This window comes from Podarcis gaigeae, assembly GCF_964106915.1.
Source record: "Podarcis gaigeae genome assembly, chromosome: 9".
NCBI lineage: Eukaryota > Metazoa > Chordata > Lepidosauria > Squamata > Lacertidae > Podarcis > Podarcis gaigeae.
The window spans coordinates 68,916,900-68,940,790 of record NC_139685.1 but is presented as its reverse complement, the minus strand read 5'-3'; the positions used below and the strand labels follow the sequence as shown (position 1 = coordinate 68,940,790).

General features: G+C 46.0%; 1 pseudogene across 1 annotated transcript in view; it reads left to right on the top strand.

Annotated features, from left to right (window-relative positions):
• LOC310852875 (small ribosomal subunit protein eS25 pseudogene) overlaps positions 1–23,617 on the top strand; it is a 35,243-nt pseudogene extending 11,626 nt beyond the window's left edge. Inside the window, exon 2 of the transcript XR_014568567.1 lies at positions 23,603–23,617. The product of XR_014568567.1 is annotated as a small ribosomal subunit protein eS25 pseudogene (transcript). The remainder of the gene's footprint in view (positions 1–23,602) is intronic.
• Positions 23,618–23,891: the final 274 nt, after the last annotated feature.

Genomic DNA, 23,891 nt, shown 5'->3' with positions numbered 1-23,891 from the left:
TTATGCACAGCGTTGAGAAAGGGCCGAGAGAAAAGCTCTTCTCGTAACACTGGAATTTGCAGACATCCGATGAGGCTGAATGTTGCAAGATTCACAGCAGATAAAGTATTTACGGGACCGCATCTCCTGGTGTGCCCTGCAGAGGACCTTAAAGTCCATGAATAACCATAGTTTAGAGGTCCCGGGCCCTAAGGAAATCAGACTATCCTCCACCAGGGCCAGGGCCTTTTCAGTGATGGCTCCTACCTGGTGGAATGCTCAGTCCCATGAGACTAGGGCCCTTCAGGATTTAACCGTCTTCCGCCGGGCCTGTAAGACAGAGATATTCCGCCTGGCCTTTAATTTGAATTCAGCCTGATCTTTTATTTCCCTTCTCTTCCCTCCCCCTCCCCTTTTATGAAGATTACCCGCTCTGAGACCCCACAGCTAATTCTCCCCTGGCCTCCTCGCTGGCCCAATTCAGCCAGCTAGCCCTGGGGATTATCTAATGCTTATTAGATGGATTTCCCCTAAATTGATTTCTGAACTTTGAATTTCATTGTTATTCATGTTTTTATACTGTATTTTATGCTGCTTTTACAATTAAGTGTTTTAAATTTGTTGTTAGCTGCCCTGAGCCCAGTTTTTGAACCGAGAAGGGCGGGGTATAAATAAAAAAATATTATTATTATTATAAAGTACATCTTCACGCAGTGCTTAGTTAAACGGTGAAGCTCACTCTCCCGCGGGGCAGTGATGGCTACTTTGATGGCTTTAAAAGAGGATTGAACAAATTCATGGAGGAGAAGGATGTCAGTGGCTACTAACTATGACGGCTATGCTCTGACGCCATGATCAGGGACCACAATGCTTCTGAATATCAGCTGCTGGAAGCCACAGGAGGGGAGATTGCACAAGTGCTTGAATCCTGCTAGCAGGTTCCCCACAGGCCTGTGTGGTGTAGTGGTTAAGAGCGGTGGACTCGTAATCTGGTGAACCGGGTTCGCTTCCCCGCTCCTCCACATGCAGCTGCTGGGTGACCTTGGGCCAGTCATACTTCTCTGAAGTCTCTCAGCCCCACTCACCTCACAGAGCGTTTGTTGTGGGGGAGGAAGGGAAAGGAGATTGTTAGCCGCTTTGAGACTCCTTAGGGAAATGATAAAGCAGGATATCAAATCCAAACTCCTCCTCCTCCTCCTGTTCAAACCCAGGGCTTCCTGTTCCAAGACCACTCTGGTGGCTCTAATGTTCTTCCCCAGATTCAGCAGGCTGCTGTGACACATTTGTTGTTGTTTAGTCGTGACCGACTCTTTGTGACCCCAATGCCAGGCACTCCTGTCTTCCACTGCCTCCCGCAGTTTGGTCAAACTCATGCTGGTAGCTTCTTCAACACTGTCCAACCATCTCGTCCTCTGTCGTCCCCTTCTCCTTGTGCCCTCCATCTTTCCCAACATCAGGGTCTTTTCCAGGGAGTCTTCTCTTCTCACGAGGTGGCCAAAGTATTGGAGCCTCAACTTCACAACCTGTCCTTCCAGTGAGACTCCTTAGGGTAGTGATAAAGAGGGAAATCAAGTCCGAACTCCTCCTCCTCTTCTTCTTCTTCTTCTTCTTCTTCTTCTTCTTCTTCTTCTTCATCATCATCTGGTCGACCACTGTGAGAAAAGGATGCTGAACAAGACGGGTCTTATTTTGTTCTTACGTTGTTTCCCAGCCGGCCTCCCTCCCTCCCTCTCCCTCTTAGCAAGGAGACTGGCCTGCCTGTTCTAGGCATGGACCTGATGGGCAGGAACTGAGCACTTCCCCTCCAGCTGTTGTTTGCAGAGTTTCTGTTTGGGGGTCACCAGCTGAGGCGAGATGGAGGGAGCTGTTCCCAGCAGCTATCTGTCTTCCAGCAGCCCTTGCTCAGCCCCACCTCTTGTCAGCACCCCCACAACTGGGTGGTTTTGTGTTACTAGATACTAGCAGGGGAGGTGAAGGAGCTGTTCCAGCTTATCAGATGAAGAAACGATCCAAATGTTTTCTTAAACAGAGCCAGTTGTTGGTGTGTGTAAAAGCCACAACCATAGTGCAAGATTATTATTATTTAAAAAGACTTATTTCAAATTGTTTCCCTTATTGTGTGTGCTTAAACTGTATCTCACATTCATGCATGTTGTCTCTTATGTATATATCGAGGGTAGGCAAACAAAGGCCCACAGGCTGGATTCAGCCCAATTGCCTTCTAAATCCGGCCCATGGATGGTCTGAGAATCAGTGTGTTTTTACATGAGTAGAATGTGTTCTTTTATTTAAAATGCATCTCTGGGTTATTTGTGGGGCATAGGAATTTGTTCATTTCCTCCCAAAAAAATATAGTCCAGCCCCCCACAAGGTCTGAGGGACAGTGGACCGGCTCCCTACTGAAAAAGTTTGCTGACTCCTGATATATATCCTACCTTTCCTCCAAATAAACTATCTTTCTTCCCTCCTCCATATTATCCTCAGGACCACCCTGTGAGGTAGGCTAGACTGAGAGATCCTGTCTGGCTCTAGGTCACCCAGTGAGCTTAATGGCTGAGTGGAAATTTGAACCCTGGTCTCCCAGGTTGTAGTCTGACACCCTAACCATTATTTATTTTTATTTATTAAATTTATCTACCGCCCTTCATCCAAAGGTGGTTCACAAGATTAAAAATACAGGAGAATAGCACAAAATAAATAGTTAAAGCAACAACAAAGGGAGCCTGGGCAGTGTGTCTGGAAGACAAGACCCACCCCCCACCTCCTTGGTCCCACTGATGTTGCCCAAAGGAAAGCAGAGCAAAAAGTTTGGCACCAGCTTGGTTTCAGGACTTTCTGGAAGGAGGAGTACAAGATGCCATCCAGCTGTTTTAGGGACTCCACTTTAGATTTGTGCAGGGTTTACTCCTTAGCCCTTTCTCCTCCCAAAAATATCTTGCAAGGCAGTAGAGGTTTAGGATCATAGTTTCCCTTCTCCTAGATGGGCTCCCTTCCCAGGTGGACAAACCCCATCTGCCCCTCACTTCCCTCTAAATCACATGCAGAAACTGCCCAGTTACCTGAATTTTGTAAGTGAAAAGTTGGCAATCCTAAAGAGGCAGCTGCACATTTGCCATAGTGTCTAGGTAAAGGTAAAGGGACCCCTGACCATTACGTCCAGTCATGGCCGACTCTGGAGTTACGGCGCTCATCTCGCTTTATTGGCCGAAGGAGCCTGCGTACAGCTTCCAGGTCATGTGGCCAGCATGACTAAGCCGCTTCTGGCGAACCAGAGCAGTGCATGGAAATACTGTTTACCTTCCTGCCAGAGTGGTACCTATTTATCTACTTGCACTTTGACGTGCTTTCAAACTGCTAGGTTGGCAGGAGCTGGGACCGAGCAATGGGAGCTCACCCTGTTGTGGGGATTCGAACTGCCAACCTTCTGATCAGCAAGTCCTAGGCTCTGTGGTTTAACCACAGAGCGCCACCTGTGTCCCTGCCATAATGTCTAGTGCGGTCTAAAAGGAAGTAAGACGGAATATTTGACACCTTGGACTATTGGTAATTCTCAAACCAGCTTGTGGAAAACTTCTGTTTATGGAGTTTTGATACGGAACAGCGAGGCCTTTGCTCTGCACTCACTCCATAAACCTTTTAAAGAGCTCTTTGCTTTGAGTGATTTATGAGGATCGTTCAAGCCAAATGCTGCTGAAGCAGAAACAAAGTCTTCAGTGCTGCCCATCGTCAGCAATTTCATTGCCCAGTAGATTGGTAAATATACCTGAATGTACATTTATAAAGTTGTGGCTTTGCAGCTTAGGGTGTTGCTAAGTTGCAACGTGGAAGCTGTTGCTTCAGCTGAGCAATTTCTTATGGCAACGATGGGCATCCAGATTCATTTGTTGGAGGAAGCAAGCCAGGACACTGTTTGAGGAGGGCAGCAAACAGAGCCGTCACTTTGTGGACCATGTGCAACCATTAAGAACAATAATGTGTTTGATCTGTTTAAGGACTCAGCTACATTGCTCATGTTATACAGTGGTGCCTTGGGTTACATACGCTTCAGGTTACATACGCTTTATGTTACAGACTCTGCTAACCCAGAAATAGTGCTTCAGGTTAAGAACTTTGCTTCAGGATGAGAACAGAAATTGTGCTCCGGCGGCACGGCGGCAGCAGGAGGCCCCATTAGCTAAAGTGGTGCTTCAGGTTAAGAACAGTTTCAGGTTAAGAACGGACCTCCGGAACGAATTAAGTACTTAACCTGAGGTACCACTGTAATGTTATAACGGTTATAAACATGCAACGCCAGATAGTGCTGTAGAACCCAAAACTTTGTCTATGCCATTTTCCCCCTGTTTTGTTATAATGATTTAATTTCTGACTTATTTATAGCGTTTCCCCCCCTTGTGTGTAGATCCAGCCTAATTCTTGGGAAACCACCAGGAAGACTTGAAGGCAAAAGTCTTTCTGCTCTGATTTTTGCCCCCAGCATCAGGTATTCAGAAATAGGCTGCCTCCAAATGGATTTTTCAAGAGCACCTGAATTTTGTGTCCAGATAACTCTGTTTGTTGCCAATGGCCAGGCATGATGGAAGTTGTTGTCCAGCAACATCTGGAAGGTAATGGATTCCTTATCCCTGCCTCCCACCACAAAACAGGGGGAGAGTGCAGTTTGGGTCTAGACAAATAAGTGTCAGATAGGAATAACTCTCTCTCTCTCTCTCTCTCTCTCTCTGTCCAGTCAGGGTTAAATTGGAACATAAACTTCTGTTTATTTATTGCAGTTTAACAAGCAGGTGGTTTCATAAACGGTATCGGTCAATTACGATCATGGGGTGCCTATCCAGACCTATAACTTCCGCTACCTGCTCTCACTCACCAAACCACCTCTCAGATATTTACTTGTCTTCCTAGCCCCTAGCTGTTCCTGACTCTGCTTATTTCACTACACTAACTCAACCTGCCCACAGACTCTATCCCAATTCACTCCCACTCCAACCAACCTCCCAATGAACTCCTCCCTTTGCCCCTCCCAGAGCTGGTATTATAGTCCCTCTGACTCCACCCCCTGGGTTCTGATTGGGTAACCTGTTTAACTATTTCACCTCCAGCACTCTCATAAGTTAACGTCACAGTGGCTAAGCCGTTGCCTTACACTCCCAGCATCCTTGGCCATTGGTCAACTTGGCTGGGGATGGTGGGAGCTAGAGTTCAAAAACACATTAGCCAACCCCTCTGCTTAGATCTTATTAAAAAAACTTACACACACACACAAACAGCAATAAGTTGTGTGCATTCTGGCCTGCTTGAAACCCCTCCTGCCTGCAATTTTCAGTTCCAGGCATGCTAGAAGAACAAGAGGTTTATCCAGTCATAAGTGGTTGATAGGACTCCCTTCTGCTTCCTGGATGACAAGTTATGATGCTATGAAGTTCTTGCAGCGCATGCATGTGCAAACACACATGCGTGACAACAAATGATCAGCAAGGCAAATCAGAAATGATAACTCTGGCACTTCTACCAATTCCAACCTCCCAAAAACTCTGTAACAGCCCATGATGCAAATGTTTGTGCCCATCAGTATTGGAGGGGAAGACGACTCTGCCAAAATTTGGGGTCTCTTTACAGGATCTGTGTAAAGAGCTTTGCAAGGAAACAGCTGTGGCTTTCCTTTTGGGCTGCCCGTCATGCCCCAGGTTTCCTGTTTTCCCCTCTTCTGTGGTCTGGCTTGCTCTGCCCTTTGCCCTTTCTCTTCCTCCTTTCCCGCCAGCTCAGTTGCAAAGCAACGGCCTTTTGCATCCCTGCTGCTAACTTCCTCGCAGACCGGAGAGGTCAAAGCAATTCCAAAGCAACAATTTTGATGACACAGAAAAGGTCTCCTTGCCTTAGTTGCTTTCTGCTGCCTTTAAGATGAAAAACAAACAGAAGGCAGTCCTGTTGCCATTAAATTAAGGGCACGTCCACACCCAAGTTTACAGTATGTTAGCAACTGTTTGCATTCCTATTTGATGTGCAGAGTCTACCTCTCTACCAGTGCATTTAGAAGAAGAAGAGTTTGTGGTGTTTTTTTTAATAATATTTTATTCAGAATTTTGAAGATTACAAAAAGAAAAAAGAAAAAGAAAAAAGACAGAAAAAATACAATCATTTAAAAAAGAAAAAGAACAGATTAAACTTTTACAAAACTTTCTTCCTTTACTTATTTCCTTGACCTCCTCACACCTCCCATTTTTGTATTCTAGTTCAAATTGTTATTTCAGCAAATCCTTCCCACCTTGTTTTTATCTTAATAATTTGTTTTAATATATTGTAATTTTACGTTCTCTCTTTCATCAATTCATTGTTACTTAATCCTTTATATCATTTTTACCAAAACCACATAATTTTCTTTTTCCAACCTCTTTCTAACAATCCTTAATTTTACAATATTTTTGAAGATATACTTTACATTTTTTCCAATCTTCTTCCACCAACTCTTCTCCTTGGTCCCAGATTCTGCCAGTCATCTCAGCCAATTCCATATATTCCATCACCTTCGTCTGCCATTCTTCCCGGGTGGGTAGATCTTGTGTAGAAGAAGAAGAGTTTGGACTTGGTATCCCGCTTTATCAATACTCTAAGGAGTCTCAAAGTGGCTAACATTCTCCTTCCCCTTCCTTCCCCACAACAAACACTCTCGGAGGTGAGTGGGGCTGAGAGACTTCAGAGGAGTGTGACTGGCCCAAGGTCACCCAGCAGCTGCATGTGGCGGAGCGGGGAAGCAAACCTGGTTCACCAGATTACGAGTCCACCGCTCTTAACCACTACACCACACTGGCTTCCCCTGATGGGCTGCATGCACACAGCTGGATAATAATAATAATAATAATAATAATAATAATAATAATAATAATAAATTTTTATTTATATCTCGCCCTCTCCAGCTGAAGCCAGGCTCAGAGCAGCTAACAACAATAAAAGTAACACAATTTACATAAAATCACAATCAATTAATTGAAATGCATTATAAAGTCAACTCATTCTAAAATCAATTCAAAATCAAATTAATGGCAACCATTGGGCTAGAGTTCCATGAGGATTACCAAAGGAGGGGGTCAGACTGTGCCTTGGCCAAAGGCCTGTTGGAACAGCTTTGTCTTGCAGGCCCTGTTGGAAGATGACTACTCCTGTGTGGAAGCTGCCTCTGCTCCTCCCTCTTCAACCCTCTCCTGGTTCTGGGAGACAAAGGTACAGGAGAGGGTGGGGGCCCTTCACTTGCCTGACCTACTTCTTCCTCTGCCCCCTCCTGTGCTCCCCACTCCAGCTCTGAAGCTTCCCCTGCCTCTTTCCTGGTGCAGATCCCCCCAAATCACTGCTCTGCTCTCCCAAGTCAGACTCCAGTTTCCCTTCGCCTGGTGCACACAATTGACAGCGTTCTAAGTAGGAGAGGACATGATAGACGTTTATAGATTATGCAGGGCGCAGAAAACGTTGGCAGATAAAAGCCTTTTCTCCCTCTCTAGTAACACTTGAATCTGTGAACATCCAGTAAGCTGAATGCGGGAAGATTCAGGGTAGATAAAAGAAAGTGATACTTCACACATTAAACGATGGAACTTTCTCCCAAAGGAGACAGTGATGGCTTTAAAAGAGGGCTGGGCTTTTGCTTTTACTTTTACCAGTTTCATTGCATTTACTGCTATAACATTGCAGTCCTAGATGGGTCTACTCAGAAGTAAGCCCCCACTAAATTTGATGAGGCTCACTGCAAGGTGCCTTGGAAGTCAAATGGAATCTGTTCCGGAAGTCCTTTCGACTGTTTGGGAACCAAGGCATAGCTTCTGATTGGCTGCAGGAAACTGCTGTAGCCAATCAGAAGCTGCGGAAGCCACAACAGGTTCCAAAGAACGTTTGCAAACTGGAACACTCACTTCCGGGTTTGCAGCGTTTGGGAGCCAAAACATTCATCTTGCAAGGCATTTAGAATCCAAGGTACGACTGTGCAGAACTTAATTCGTTCTGGAGGTCCGTTCTTAACCTGAAACTGTTCTTAACCTGAGGTACTATTTCTGGGTTAGCGGAGTCTGTAACCTGACACGTCTGTAACCTGAAGCGCCTGTAACCCGAGGTACCACTGTATTGGATTGCAGGCGAAATAACTTTAACTTAGCCATTAGACTACTTGCAGTTACAGCCCCCTCTTTTCTTTGGTTATTTCTAAGTTTTTGCCCTTTTGCATTCACTTGAAGCCTCTCCCCCACCCCGGGGCATACCCCTTAGGCCTCATCACCACAAAACATCCAGCTGTGGCCCTAGATTCCTTCCTCCCCCCTCCCCTGGCACCTGATATCACTGTGGCCTCAAAAGCCATTGGTCATGGGCCGGGGTGGGGTGTCTAGGAGTAGCCAGGGCAGCTGGCCATGTTGTCGTTCCAACCCTGCAGCTGCAAGATTTCAACATGGAGTGGCAGCAGTGTAGTTAACCGAGAGTCCAGTTTCGTCAGCTGCCCAGGAACAGAAATGAGAGTGCATGTCTTCTTTTTTTCTGAAATATGCTAATGACTTTCCTGGCTATTTAGAGCACTCCGGGGATCTGCTTAGTCTGCGGTCCTCTCCATTTTACATCTGTTTGTGGCCAGTCAGTCTCTCTCTCTCTCTCTCTCTCTCTCTCTCTCTCTCTCTCTCACACACACACACACACACACACACTCTTCCTCTGCCTGCCCTACCTTATAGAGTTGTTGTTGCGGCTGGCATTTGGAGTTTAAAGGCAGAAGTTGGAGGCTGGGTCAGGCTAACAGCCCATCTAGTCCTGTTATCATAATAGCCAATCACATGCAAGTGGGAAGCACACCGTTTTAATTCCCTCCCCACCCCATAGCTGTCAACCGTCCCTTATTTGGCGGGAAAGTCCCTTATCCCACCACCATGTCCCGCTGCTGTCCCTTATTGATGATGTCCCTTAAATTTCCCAGGTTTCAAAGGAAGCAGCTCCTCTCCCTCCCTCCCTGCCGGCCAGCCAGGGAGGAGGGAGGCTCCAGTTGTGTTGCTTGGCTGCGTTGCTCACCCAATAAGGAGTCTAAGAACGACTGGGGGGTGGAGCTTGCATGCCTTGTGCTGATCAAATCAGCTGCATTGCCTGGGGACTCGCCTTTGCTCAGCGCTTCCCAGCGGAGAGCTGATGGTGGTTTTCCTTGCTGCATCCCCTTTGTCGGGTTGCTGCACTGTGGGAACCACCACTTGAGGCTTTGTTTGGCTGCTGGCTGGGCTTTCTGCCTTTGGCTCAGAGGGGCTCAGAAGTTGAACATACCTGTGCTAGTTTCAAATCTGTAAGTTGACAGCTATGCCCCACCCCGCTTAGTTTGGAAGGAAAAAAGAGCAAAAACTGCTGACTTTGCCACATTAAGGGAACATCCTAATCCTCCCTTGGCCAACACTGAATCCAAATTAAGATTGAATTGGATGCACGATTCCACAGGATAGACACACTGCGGTTGATTTTAGATGCTTGAGTTTAATATCTGAGGCCAAAGAGAAGTTCCACTTGTATTAGAATTCTTTCTCCTTGCTGATCTAATGCTGCTACTTTGAAGAGCCCCAGCTGCTCTATGATTCAGATTTCACTGTTGTTTGTTGTTTGTTTGACACTCAATCAGCTTTAATTAGCACTCTTTAGAGCTGCAGTTCTGGGCATTCCAGTCAAACCTGTGTTAAAGCAACAGAGCAAAGTTCTGGGTTCAGCTCAGCAAGGCTGCCCACGTTTGCACTCCCCTGGTTCGGAATATGTATTTGGCTTCCTTGCTCAGCTCTTTGACTAACTGAAGGTCATGCCCGACCCCCGAAATGTTATTTTTCACAGCTTGATATGTCAGACAAAGTTCTGTGTATGTACAGACTGTGCTGAGAGTTCAAAATCGATCATCATTCCCTTTATTCACGACATTCACGCTGCGAGTGCTGCTGCTTAGGTAGCCAAAACAGCAGCACCCATTCATTTAATTTGCCCATGTAGCCAAAACGGCACCACCCATATGTTTATTTACAGTGGTACCTCGGGTTACATATGCTTCAGGTTACAGACGCTACAGGTTACAGACTCCACTAACCCAGAAATAGTACCTCAGGTTAAGAACTTTGCTTCAGGATGAGAACAGAAATCGTGCTCTGGCAGCGCAGCTATTAGCTAAAGTGGTGCTTCAGGTTAAGAACAGTTCCAGGATAAGAACAGACCTCCAGAACGAATTAAGTACTTAACCCGAGGTACCACTGTATTTGATTCCAGGCATTTGTGAATCACTTCTTGTAGAATGTCTCGCTGTAACAAACAACAACCAACAATAAAAACACATGAGAACAATTACGAATCCAATGCAATTCAACATACATTTATGTCTTCCTGATGGAACGATCTCCCCTCTACTCTCCCTGTGTGCTGTTCTGTGGGTTCTTCTGAACCTCCCCAAGCCAATTGATGGGGTGCAAGGGGAATGGCGGGGAGGATGGGGGGGGGGAAATGCCCATTGTGCCAGCAGATACTACAGAATTTTGCAGGTGCTGCATAAGTCCTCGGATGGTCTTCTGCTAGGAGACCTGGCTCATTTAATCCAGCCCTATGCTTCTCTCGGCATGCCTAGTGTTCTCCAATAATGCTTGCAATAATTGCTGACCCAGTTTTGAATTGAGCCGAGGGGCCTGCGTCCACTAATTCAGAGTAGCTATTTCTGTTACGCTGGATAGAGATCAGTCGACTGAGCATCCTTATCAAGGGGAGGAGGGGGGAGAGATAGAGACCTTAATTTCACAGAGGCTGCAGAAGTGGATGCAAGCGATACAGAAGTTAGCATGGGAGGTTCAATGTGGGTTTTAAAAAAGTAACATCCAAGTGACCACATCATGTCCCTGCGATTTGGGTTGCATTCAAAGTCAGCATATGTTTCCGTCCAAAGTGATGCTTGCCCCAAATTAGGAATTTATCAAGTCATAGTTTCTGTCCAAGCATTGACCTGAAAGTTGGTTAGGACCTGGTACCCTGAAGTTGCTGTTGGACTACAACTCCCATCATCCCTGACCTTTGGCCATGCTGGCTGAAGCTGATGAGAGATGCAAGCTACAGTACCTGTAGGATACCAGTTTGAGGAAGGCTGTGAAATAACATGGAAGGACCTGGCCGGTGGTATCTGTCTCAGTGGGGCAGGATGGAGGGGAAATGGGTAGGTATGCCTGACTGCTCAGGTGTGAATGAGATCAACAGCAGTGGCAGACATTAGCATCGGATGGCATCTTAAGCCACTTCCAGATGTCTTGTTTATTGAATGCTCACCTTCATTTGGGAGTTTAGTGTTGGCTCTTCAATGAGCATTTATCCTGCTTTGTCTTCAGGGAGGTTAGACAACATTGCATCAAAGCAAGTGTTGTCCCACAGTTTCCAGTGCATTTTGCCATTGCTTTCCTTATTGCAAAAAGGCAGATATTTTGGCACACTGTCCTGAAGTGCCCAGGGGCATAGGAAAGGGGGGTGCAGGGGGTGCGGTCCGCCCCGGTGTCATCCCTGAGAGGGTGACAAAATGGTACACAGGCCGTGGGGCCTGACCCACAGCGTGCCTGAGCCACGCGTCTCCTGGGAGTGATGCGGTGGCTCGGGGCCCCGGTGCTGCCTGAAATGGCAGCATGGGGCTTGCGACTGCCAGGCGGACTCCATGGGCAGCTTGCCATGGTGCCCCCCTGGGCAGATCACCATGGCCCTGCCCCCACCCTTCCGGGTGCTGGAGTATCTAGCTATGCCCCTGGAGGTGCCAAAGGGGGTGGGAAGCAAGGGGGGCTGTGCCCCGACATGGAAGGGGCTCGCTGGTTGCTCGCTCTCCACTCACAGCCCACCCAGTCGCCCAAGAGACATGCATGCTGTACATGATGCAAACTTCTGGGCCAGGAAGAAGAACCAGTTCCCTCCCAGTCTCGTGGCACTTTTGGGACTGCTGTGGCTCAGTTGTGCCCTTCTGAATTTGTGCCCAGGGTGAAGGCCGCTGCTGCCCTCCCCCCATTGCTACACCCCTGGTCTGAATGTCTGATCTAGCCTCTGTTGAATTTTAAATGCATTCGTTTTGTTATTATCTGTATTTATAGCCTGCCCTTCCCCAAATTGTCTCGGGGCAGGTTACAATGCGCAATTAAAATCACAAGATAAAAACTACAAAATCAAGCCCTAAAATAAAACTGGAGACTCCTTGGGGCAGGGACCTGGCTCCTTGCACTTCTGCACAAATACGAAAGGTGCAGGGGACCCCTTTTTGCATCTGTGCATATTAAGTTCCAGCAATGCTCCCCTAGCCAGTCAATCACTCAAGTACCTGATGCGCTGAATATCAAAACTGGCCATCATTTTGTCTCAGGTACTGAGCAGCATAGTCTAGCACAGAGCTAGCATACCCTCCAACATTTCTCCGATGAAAATAGGGACATCCCATTCCATAATGATAATTTTACTATTTATACCTGTGATAGGAATTTTGAGGTCTTAGATATATGTTAAATGTTCATAAGTGTACCAACCAAGCACAGACATAGATCAGCACAGGAAGACCGACCTGGAACCATTTTTGATTCCCAAACTGACCAAATGTTTTCTCTGCAAGGTCAAAGGAAAATGGAAAAGCCTCCCCACTGTCTTTTCCTTCACAAATCCTGCCTTAAGGGTATGTCTGTGTTTAAATAGGGTGTGAGCCTGTGACATGGCCCAAGAACTACGTATTTATCATTACAAAAGACTGGCCAGGCTCCCCAGGCAATCCAATCTAGTAAGCAGGGTATCCAATCAAGTAACCTGCGAGACAGGAGATAAACAACGACAGGAGAAAAACAACATTCAAATTTCTGTTTTAGACCGCCTTTTCTGTGATGTACATATGATGTATCTGGGGGGTGGTCTTAGGTTACACCCCTTCTGTGATGAATGTATGGTGTTTCTGGGGGTGGTCTTGAGCTCCAGGGCAGGGAATTTCAAAACGTCTATGTCAGGGGTTCAGGAGCAGAGACACAGGAGATGGAGCAAATGGAGAGTGAGGAGGAATCCGAGGGGGGTGTAGGCAGTGACAGTGGTCAGAGAGATTCCACGAGTCTCTCCAGCGAATCGGAAGATTCACAGAAAGGAGCGCCGATGGCCAGGGCAAGGGGGGTGCCAAGGGGGAAACCCCAGAAGGAAGGGGCCAGCGGGGACTCCCTGAGCAGCAGTTGGAAATCAGGACCAGCTTCCCCACCAGAGCGCAGTGGGGGGGGGGGAGGAGTCCCAGGCATCAGGACCAGTGTTCTCACCACCAGCGAGAGGAGATGAGTCAGGATTGGCCACGCCTCCATCGGAGAGCGGGGAAACGGTCAAGAGGAAAGTCACAGGCTGGGCGCGCGCGCCAAGTTCAAATGTACAGGCGAGCGGCACAGCAGGTAGCCCGGATAGGGAGCCAGGTCCTAAAGCCCGCCGGAAGGAAGGGCAAGACTCAGGGGGGTCAGCGTCAGAAGAGTCCAGGAAGGAGGAAACCCCAGGGGGCAGAAGGACCCAGAGGAGGAAGGAACAGCGCAGGAGGTGGAGCCGGGCTAGGATCTTAAACTGGTGCGGAAGGGATAGTGACTCAGAGGGGACTTCGCCGATCTAGAGTCAAGACGTAGGGCTGCACGCTCTGGGGTTTGAAATGGAAACTAAACTTCAATAAAGACTTTTGTACATTACATCAACCGGGCGTTGGTCCTCTGTGAGCTGGGACCTAGAGGCAGCTCTGACAGTCTATATAAGGGGAGGCACACCTTTGTTCTAGTTCCTCCTCCTTTCCTGTGTGTGAGGGGAGCACCCTGTTGCAACAGATCTATAAAGATCAGGCATACTAGCTGCTTTGCTTCTCAATATTCTCTGGCTGGCCTCTGTTATTTTCTCCTACCAATAGAGAACCTACATAAAGACTCTATATGGGCTCTTGGATACCCCATAAGGGGAAAAGGGCAGATTTTTGTTTACAACATACCCCACACAGCTTATTGGGTTGCCCCAGCCATTCTGGACAGCTTCCAACATATATAAAAACTTAATGAAACATTAAAATAACTTCCCTATACAGAATTGCATTCAGATGGTTCAGGCGTCGGATAACTCCATATGCTCCAACTTTTCTCCAGTGAAAATAGGGACATCCTAAAGAAAAGTGGGACATTCCGGGATCAAATCAGAAATCGGGACAGCTTCTCTAAATCAAGGACTTCCCTGGAAAATATGGACGCTTGGAGGGTCTGAGCTAGTCTCTTAATGCTTATGCACAAAAAAAAATTAAAAAGAAAATCTATATTAAGCAAAGGAGCTGTGGAACGGGACAGAGTGGAAGCATGTGGAAAGGATAACGTATTCTGCCTGAGGTTTGTGCAGTTTGGCCTTCTATTATGTTTGGCCTCCCCGGTGAGTTTTTGCAATCTCTAAAAGGTTTTCCATTCACAGCACATTTCAGAGTGATTTGTACTGATGGTCCAAAACCCTTGAAGGTCGGAGCTGGATGCAAATTTTTTTCCCCATCCTTCAGAGATACTCTACGTGACTTTCCTGGCTTTTTATTAACTCCAAAGTTCCAAAGCTGGCTTGATGTTTTAGAAGGGGAAATGGTGGCATTATGGTGACAGCAGAAATCTACGGGGCCTGCATTGACGAAAGATTGTGGGAAAACGAAAAACGTCATCCATGTTTTCTTAATTGTCTCTCCCCCCCCCTTCCTTCTTGGTTTTGACCGTGATAAGGCAGCGTTTAGCAACGGGTCAGCTGATGAGCTCAGAGGCAAAGGAACCAGCAGCTGGCAGAGATAACAGGGAGGTCCCCCCGCCCCTGTGCCTGTGTGTATTCAACAGAAGTAAGGTACCAGGACGGGATGGAGAAGGGAAGGAAGCTCAGAAGAAAAGCTCTGGGAGAACAATCTCCAACACAACGGAGTGTGAAAACACACAAGGAGCCTTTATTCATTGTTTCAGGGACTGTTTGTTAGCTTGACTTGTAGATCAGAACAGTCACATCAGTATTAAAAAAGAAAATGAAAGAAACCTCATCTAGCCTAATCCATGCTGCTTACCAGACTTCTGGTAACATCTATCTATCATCATCTATCATCTATCTATCTATCTATCTATCTATCTATCATCTATCTATCTATCATCTATCATCTATCTATCATCTATCTATCTATCATCTATCTATCTATCTATCGATCTATCTATCTATCTATCTATCTATCTATCTATCTATCTATCATCTATCTATCTATCATCTATCTATCTATCTATCTATCTATCTATCTATCTATCTATCTATCTATCATCTATCTATCTCTATCTATCATCTATCATCTATCATCTATCATCTATCTATCATCTATCTATCTATCTATCTATCTATCTATCTATCTATCTATCATTTTGGTTAGAAGTTGAAATAAATACCTTTTTCATTCTGTAACAGTAAGCATTAGCTACCCTCAGCTGTGGTCAGTCTTCAGGCTGGATAGCTCGGTTGGTTAGAGCAGGGGTAGGCAACCAAAGGCCCATGGGCCAGATCCGGCCCAATCGCCTTCTCAGTCCAGCCCACGGATGGTCTGGGAATCAGCGTGTTTTTACATGAGTAGAATGTGTCCTTTTATTTAAAATGCATCTCTGGGTTTTTTGTAGGCCATAGGAATTCGTTCATTACCCCCCCCCCCCCGTAAAAAAAATATAGTCCAGCCCCCCACATGGTCTGAGGGACGGTGGGCTGGCCTACGGCTGAAGAAGGTTGCTGACCCCTGGGTTAGAGTGTGCTGCTGATCACGCCAAGATTGCAGGTTTGATCCCTGCATGGGACAACTACATATCCCTGCATTCCAGGGGGTTGGACTAGATGATCCGCAGGGTCCCTTCCAACTCTGATTCCACAATTCCATAATTCTCTGTTTCTGCGGGACTATTCTGGGTATGCTTTTGAACTGCAAGGTGAGGAGCTTAGGGTTCCATCCAAAAGAGACACTTTGGGTGGGGCAGGGCCACCATTTTAGCCTCCCTGGAGAGATGAGGCAGCAGAGAGGTTGGCTCTGTGCAAATGCACAAGTGAGGCCAATCCCACATGTCTGTTGGTGCAATTGCATGTTAACAGGAAGATACTGCATGGCATTTGTCCTACAGCTCAGAGCTATGGTAACATTCTCCAGAGGCTTAGGGCAGGGGTCAGCAAACTTTTTCAGTAGAGGGCCGGTCCACTCTCCCTCAGACCTTGTGGGGGGCCAGACTATATTTTGAGGGGGGGAAATATGAACGAATTCCTATGCCCCACAAATAACCCAGAGATGCATTTTAAATAAAAGCACACATTCTTTTATTTAAAATTAAATGTTAAAACACCAGACAGGCCCCACAAACAACCCAGGGATGCATTTTAAATAAAAGGACACATTCTAAGCATGTAAAAACACGCTGATTCCCAGACCATCCGTGGGCCGGATTTAGAAGGCGATTAGGCCAGATCCGGAACCTGGACCTTAGGTTGCCTACCCCTGGCTTAGGGTTTAGGATCCGAATACATCTGAAGCACTTATCTGGTACTGGGATTAGATGTAGAGAATTAGGTCCCTCGTCAGCAAAGTAGAACTTGAAGAGGATTTGCCTGTGCTGTTATGAAGAAACCAAGTGCATTTTGCATGAGGGAGCCAAGTGCATGGTGGGGAATTTAGATTTGCACAACTAAAGTGATTGAAAGCACTCTGTCGGCTTAGTGCAACAGATTTTTTGCAGTTACAAAAGTGATGGGAAAATGAATTGAAAAGTATAGAACAAACAAATGGTTAACAGGAAGACAGACACCCCACAAGCAAATCAGAATGAATGCTTACTGTCGTGGGACCACCTTCCAAACAAACCAGAATGAATTCTCAAGACTGCATATAATCTAACCTCTGCATAAGCTTTGTGCAAACAAATCAGCATGATTACTTAAGGCATTCATCCATTCATTGGTTTATTTATATACAGTACCAGGTTTTTTGGCTCAAAGGCCCCCAAATAAGTGAAATGGTTAATGCAACACACACACACACACACACACACACACACAAAGTATAACAAATACAAATGCAAAAGTAGGCTAAATCAATAAACAAATCAATAAAAAATGTAAAACTGAAAAATCACCAGATGCATCATCAATCACACTTAATACACATACATAAGTTTAAGATAAATTGGCTGGTCTGGAGGAACCCAGAAAAGGAGGGAGCCGGAATCCATCTGCAAATCATCTCAGAAATAGCTGGCAAAAAACTCCCAATACCACAGTTATGATATGCTGCCTAGAGCCAGCTTTTCCCTGTCTCCACATGAGAAATCCAGAAGTAGTGGGAAAGAAAAATACATGGTGTACCCAAAGCCCATAACAACACACGTCTGAGTCTGCAGACACAGCAGAATGAGTCTCAGGATTCCTAACGTAAAAGGGAGGGGAGAGAGAGGCGGAGAGAGGCTAGAGGGTTTTAAAGGAAAAGCAAAACAATTTGAAAACGAATTGATTTCCATTAACCTGTCAAAGCAACTCAATGACGTTAATCCCTGGGGAGAGCAATCCACAAGTGGGGAGCCAGCACAGGAAAGGCCCCTTCTCGTGTGCAGAGCCGTCTTTCCCATACGGCTTAGTGGTCCGTTGCGCCAGGGCACCGGCCTCTCAGGGGCGCCCTAGTGAGTGGGGGAGCTGTGTGGCTTTGCTGGCGGCCTCCCCTTTCCCTGCACGCCCAGGGGCGCCGACTTATAAAAAATATTGGGGGGGGCGGGGGCCCATACCGACTTATAAAAAGGGGGGGCCCAAGACCTCCAAACCGCTGCTGCTGGGGGAACGAAAGGGGCGAGCCCCGGGCTGCCCCGACCTTAAGTGAACCTGTGAGGGCCCGCCCTTTGCGGCAGCCGATTGGCTGCCGCCGTGGGCAGTGAATATTAATGAGCTAGGGGGAATCCCCGCTTCTCGCAGGGCTGACGCCAGCCCCGCAAGATTGTTGATGGGTCGAGAGCCCACAACCCCACCCCCTCTCTAGATCGGGAGTGGCTTTGTTTTAACTCATTACTGAATGTATTTTAAAAGGTAACTATCGTCAAACAAGGAAAATAAAAAATACCAACATAATTTTGTGATTTTACAAAGCATAATATAACTAATAATTTTCTTAAATTATTGGGGGGGCAGAGCCCCCCAAAACAAATTTTTGAGGGGGCTCGGGCCCCCTCAGGCCCCATGGAGTCGGCGCCTATGTGCACGCCCATCAGCTGCGCCCTGTCAACATATGGTTGGTGGGTGTGCAGCTTCCCTCCCAAGCCTCCATAGGAGGAGAGTGATCCCTGCAGATGCTTAGGATGGAAGCTATGCCCAGTATATAACACCAGTTCAGATAGCAAGAATGTATAAAACTGACTCCGATATACGTTGGAAATGTAAGGAAAAAGAAGGAACTTTTTATCATATGTGGTGGGATTGTAGTGAAATTTTAAAAATTTGGGAAATGATATATAACAAACTGAAGAAAATGTTCCAATTAACATTTGTAAAAAAGCCTGAAGCATTTTTGTTAGGGATTGTAGAGAAAAAACCTGCCAAGGAAACTGAAGAATATACAGTGGTGCCTCGCAAGACGAAAATAATCCATTCCGCGAGTCTCTTTGTCTAGCGGTTTTTTCGTCTTGTGAAGCAACCCTATTAGCGGATTAGCGCTATTAGTGGCTTAGTGGCTTAGCGGCTATTAAAGGCTTAGCGGCTTAGCGGCTAAAAGGCTATTAGCGGCTTAGCGGCTTAGAAAAAGGGGGGGAGTGAAAAAAAATTGCAAGCCCATTGGGAAATTCGTCTTGCGAAGCGCATCGAAAAACGGAAAACCCTTTCGTCTAGCGGGTTTTTCATCTTGCGAGGCATTCGTCTTGTGGGGCACCACTGTATTCATGTATGCGACAACCGTGGCAAGAGTCTTAATAGCACAAGGATGGAAGAATGAAGAAATCCCGACAAAAGAGTAGTGGCAAGGGAAACTGATGGACTATGTGGAACTGGTAAAACTGACGCATAAATTACGTGACAAGGACAACTGAGGTTTTAAAGAAGAATGGGAACCTTTTACAAAGTACTTAAAGAAACAACAAAATGAACCGATCTCCTTGGCAGTTTTTGAATAAACAGACACAAACGTATCATTGGTAACATATAGAGAGATAAATTAAGGATCATTACAATTTGGGAACATGCAGAGAGTAACATGTACCGTATTTAAAAACCAGAGAGAGGAGCTGAGGGAAGTCCGGGAGGAGGTGGGAGGGTGGGTTCTCTTCAGGGAGGGGGGAGGGAAATTTATGGGGGGGGGGGAATGAGGTTGATATGTTTTTGATAATTTATTATTATTATTATTTATTAGGTTTTATTTAACAATAAAAAGCACATAATAACATAACATTTTCAAATATCCACATTTCATACACTTCCTTGGACTTCCTCGCACCTCTTGTTCCTGCTTTCTAAACGCATGAATTTTGACAGCAAATTATTAACTTAATTTAGTTTATATAATAAAATTTCCCAGTGTTAAACTCTCAAATTTTAAAATTTAACAACTCTTTTGTTAAAACTTAATTGTAAAATATTGTTTATCCGAAATTTATCTTTTTTTCCAATTACATTCAAATTTGTCTTTCTTATTACTAATTTATTGGGGCCCTGTTACTACCAATCTTACATCTTTCTTAGCATTCATACAATTTACAATGTTTTTGTAAATAATCCTTAAATTTCTTCCAGTCCTCCTCCACCAGTTCTTCTCCCAGGTCTTGGATTCTGCCAGTCATCTCGGCCAGTTCCATATAGTCCATCAGTTGCATCTGCCACTCTTCCAGTGTGGGCAAGTCTTGGGTTTTCCAGCATTTGGCAATAAGTATCCTTGCTGCTGTTGTAGCATACATGTTTTTGATAAATTGCTGTGTTGAAATGTTTAATAATAATAAAATATTTTTATTTTATCCCTCCCAAGCCTCTGCAGGGATTGCTGTCCCACAGCGGCATGGGGGAGAGTTGCACACCCCCCTCCATGGCTAGCAGTGCGCAGCTTCGCTGCCCCCCCATCAGTGGTAATTTGGGGGCGCTTAGTGGATATTTGCACCCCAGTGCCACATCTGCTAAAGATGGCCCTGCTCGTGTGGCCACCTTCTGGACCTCTCATGAAGAAGGCACATGAAGAAGGACCTTAGATGATGATTGCAGGGTCTGCGTAGGTTCCTATGGAGAGAGGCGGACCTTGAGGTTTTTGTGGTCCTGAGCCATTTAAGGCTTTATAGGTCAAAACCAGCTCTTTGAACTGGCCTGGAAACTCTTTGGCAGTCTGTGCAGTCATGCCAGGATGGGTGTAATATGCTCAAACCATCTTGGCCCAGTGAGCAACCTGGCTGCAGAATTCTGCACCAGCTGGAGTTTGGGCCATCACTGACTTCCATGGGAGCAAGTTCTTGTGTGAGAGATACCGTATTTTTTGCTCTATAAGACTCACTTTTCCCTCCTAAAAAATAAGGGGAAATGTGTGTGTGTGTTATGGAGCGAATGCAGGCTGCGCAGCTATCCCAGAAGCCAGAACAGCAAGAGGGATTGCTGTTTTCACTGCGCAGCAATCCCTCTTGCAGTTCTGGCTTCTGAGATTCAGAATATTTTTTTCTTGTTTTCCTCCTCCAAAAACTAGGTGCGTCTTGTGGTCTGGTGCGTCTTATAGAGCGAAAAATACGGTAGCTTAAAGATGAGCATACAAACGCCAAATCAGTTTCAATGAACTCAATTTTGAAATGCTGATGCGTTCTGGAAACATCCACAACTCAGCAGTGGACATTGGGTCTGGCTGGCTGACACCTGCTACAGATTTATGACATATGCTTAAATTCTTCCTGCAGAATAGGGACATACCCTCTGTCCGATGGTGGATCTACACACAGGACAAAACCGCTATAAATAAGTCAGAAATTAAGTCATTATAACAAAAAAACACACAAAAAAACCCACACACACTATGGAAAATCGCATAGAAATTCTTTTTACTCTCTGTAGCCTTCTGCTGTTGCATGTTTATAAATGCATTCAAAACGCTGTTTCCTTACTAATATAGCCGAGTCCCAGGTTCTAAAATTACCTAGTTACACCACTGCAGCCATGATATCCAGCTCCAAAATAAGAAGCTAGGTACCCGGCAGAGAACCACAAAATAATATACTATGTTCAAATATTTTTGAAAATTTATTTTCCTTCCATTTAGGGGTTTATGTAAGAAGGCATCGTTTTGCATTCTGTCCTATATTTGTTGCACTATTCTGCTGCGATTCACCTTCCACCGAAACCAAAGTGACTCATCTTGGTGTCCTCTGTGGCCAAATTACATAACTTACCTAAAATATGTAATTAATTACGTAAGTTATGTTGTAATTCCGTTATTCCATTCATTTCTGCAGAAAGGAAACACAATGCAAATAGGTTATCAGCTGCATATGATTTGTGGATTGAAATCAACAGCAGCAAAGATCACATTGGATGGGTTGATACCCATTCCAGACATGGGACAAATAAGTGAGCCTTGCCAATTGCTGATCCCATTTTGGTTTTTGTTGGAATTCTGCGACATCCCTACCTCCAAGTGTTTTATTTTGCATTTCTCTCATGCGCTCTTGGTGTGTCCTCAGAGCATAAAGAAACACACGATTAAATAAACAGTGCTGGAGCATAAACATTTCTCCAAAGCCTTGATCTCTGACCAAGATACTTTGCTCTTTATTACTCATGACTCTTTGGAGGCTTGTGATGTTGAGAGGAAGACCTTTTGCACATGCTCCAAAATACTCTCTCCTTTGGTCTCTCGTTTAACAAGTTCTAGGGCTGAGCCCCAAGGATTTAAAATAGGGATTCAGTGGACTGGGCCCAAATAGTCTCCTAGGCACAATTGGATGGAAGTTCAGGCACATCCGCATCGAGGCAATCTGAAAACCCCCCAAGTAAATTTGTGCCAGGCTTCTTTTGCAAAAGTTGACAAGGGCATTTCCTTTTCTGCCATTTCCTTCCTCCTCCACAGGATAACATCAAGCCCAGACTTACAGCTGGTGACAGATGATAGTTGTTTTCCTCTTTTTTCGGAGCGCTCAAAGTGGTACGACAGAGCCATCGTGGTTTTTGTGGTATGCCTCACCACTGCTTTTTAAACAGGAGACGGTAGTGGAACAAAAGAGCTCAGCGCTGATACCAGGGGTTGGCAACTTGTGGACCTCAGTCTAATTTAATGTATCCCTTGACTTCATGAACATGTCTTCTTCTTCTTTGGTGATCAGTCGTAGCCGAGTAAGATTGTCTTCCAAAACAGGCTTTTAGCACTGAGTCCGTAAGTGACTGTGGAGGCCAATTCTGGATCCACACGTTCTTCCACAGAGTGGGGACATAGGTTTCCGGGTGGGAGTCGATCACAGTGAGGGTTTGCCAAACATGCCTTCCTCTTAGCACGTTTCTCCCTTTCGTCCTGAGTTCGAGCGTCTTCAAAGCCCATGACACCTTTGGTAAAGGCTGTTCTCCAGCGGGAGCGCTCACAGGCCAGTGTCAGTGTTTATACTACATTTTTAAAGATTTGCCTTGAGTCTTTAAACCTCTTTTGTTGACCACCAGCACTACACTTTCCATTTTTAAGTTTGGAATAGAGTAATTGCTTTGGAAGACAATAACCAGGCATCTGCACAACATGACCAGTCCAACGAACTTGATGTTGAAGAATCATTGCTTCAACACTGATGAACACTGACATTAGTTCACGTGTCTTCCCAAGTAATGTGTAAAAATTTACAGAGACACTGTTGATGGAATCTTTTGAGGAGCTGGCAATAGTGCTTATAAGAGGTCAATGTTTCACAAGAACATGTATCACTGACCTGATGATTCCATGAACACAGTTCATGATGCCCAGAATAAAATAAGTTCTGGAGGAGACTGCCTAAGTCAGTCAGTGGTGGCAGAGGATGCTTCAATGCACAGGTAGAGAAACTCAGGACCATGAAGCCCTCTATGCCTCTCAATCTGGCCCTGATGATGCCCTCTCCCCAGGTCACACCCACTCCCTTCAGGCCACGCCCCTCACGACCCCTACTTCCTCATCTTCTTCCTTTGCTGCAATATGTCCTGGACCTCTGACAATGTCTCTTGGTTGTGTGTGTATGGAGGATAGGAATGGATGGGTGTGCATGGAAATGAGCTTATTGCCCACACATAAAAATTGCATTTCTTGGTCCACCTACTTTTGACTCTGGCCTCATCAATTGTTGGCATGCAGCCCCTGGAAGATTTTCCAGGTGAAAAGGTGGCCTTTGCTTTAGAAAAGGCTCCCTATCCCCTTTCTTAAGGGGAAGTCAGGACTCAGGGAAGTAGCTGGGGGGGTTGAGAACCCCAGGGACAGGTCCCTTGCAAGTGTCAGGGGGTGGGTGGACAATGATGAGTGGCGCGGAACCACCAAGTGAAATCCCAGAGAAGTAAGGTTCAGAACCTGGGCATTGGTGGTGGGACACTGAGGAGAGGCCAGAGGGGAAGACTGGAAGGAGGTGCTGGATGCTGAAGGGGAAACAGGGTTTAGTGAGCAGGAAGAGTGTGTGACAGGGAGCAGTTAAGACTCTGCAGTTGAAGCAGAGGTTGGGGCCCCCAGTAGACTATTGAAGATTCCTGGGAGTCTCCCTCTCCTGCTGTGACAATCTTCCCTCCCTGTTGGTCTCCTAGAACATGCAGAATAATGTGGAGGGTAGAAAAGAGACCAGAGGTGTACAGAAGCAGTTTGAGGCTTTTGGGAAACATCCGGGAGAGGAGGAGCCTTAGAAGGGCAGGGACCTTCAGTCCTGGCATTATGGGGCAAGTGCATTATGGGGCATTATGGGGCAAGTGCATTATGGGGCATT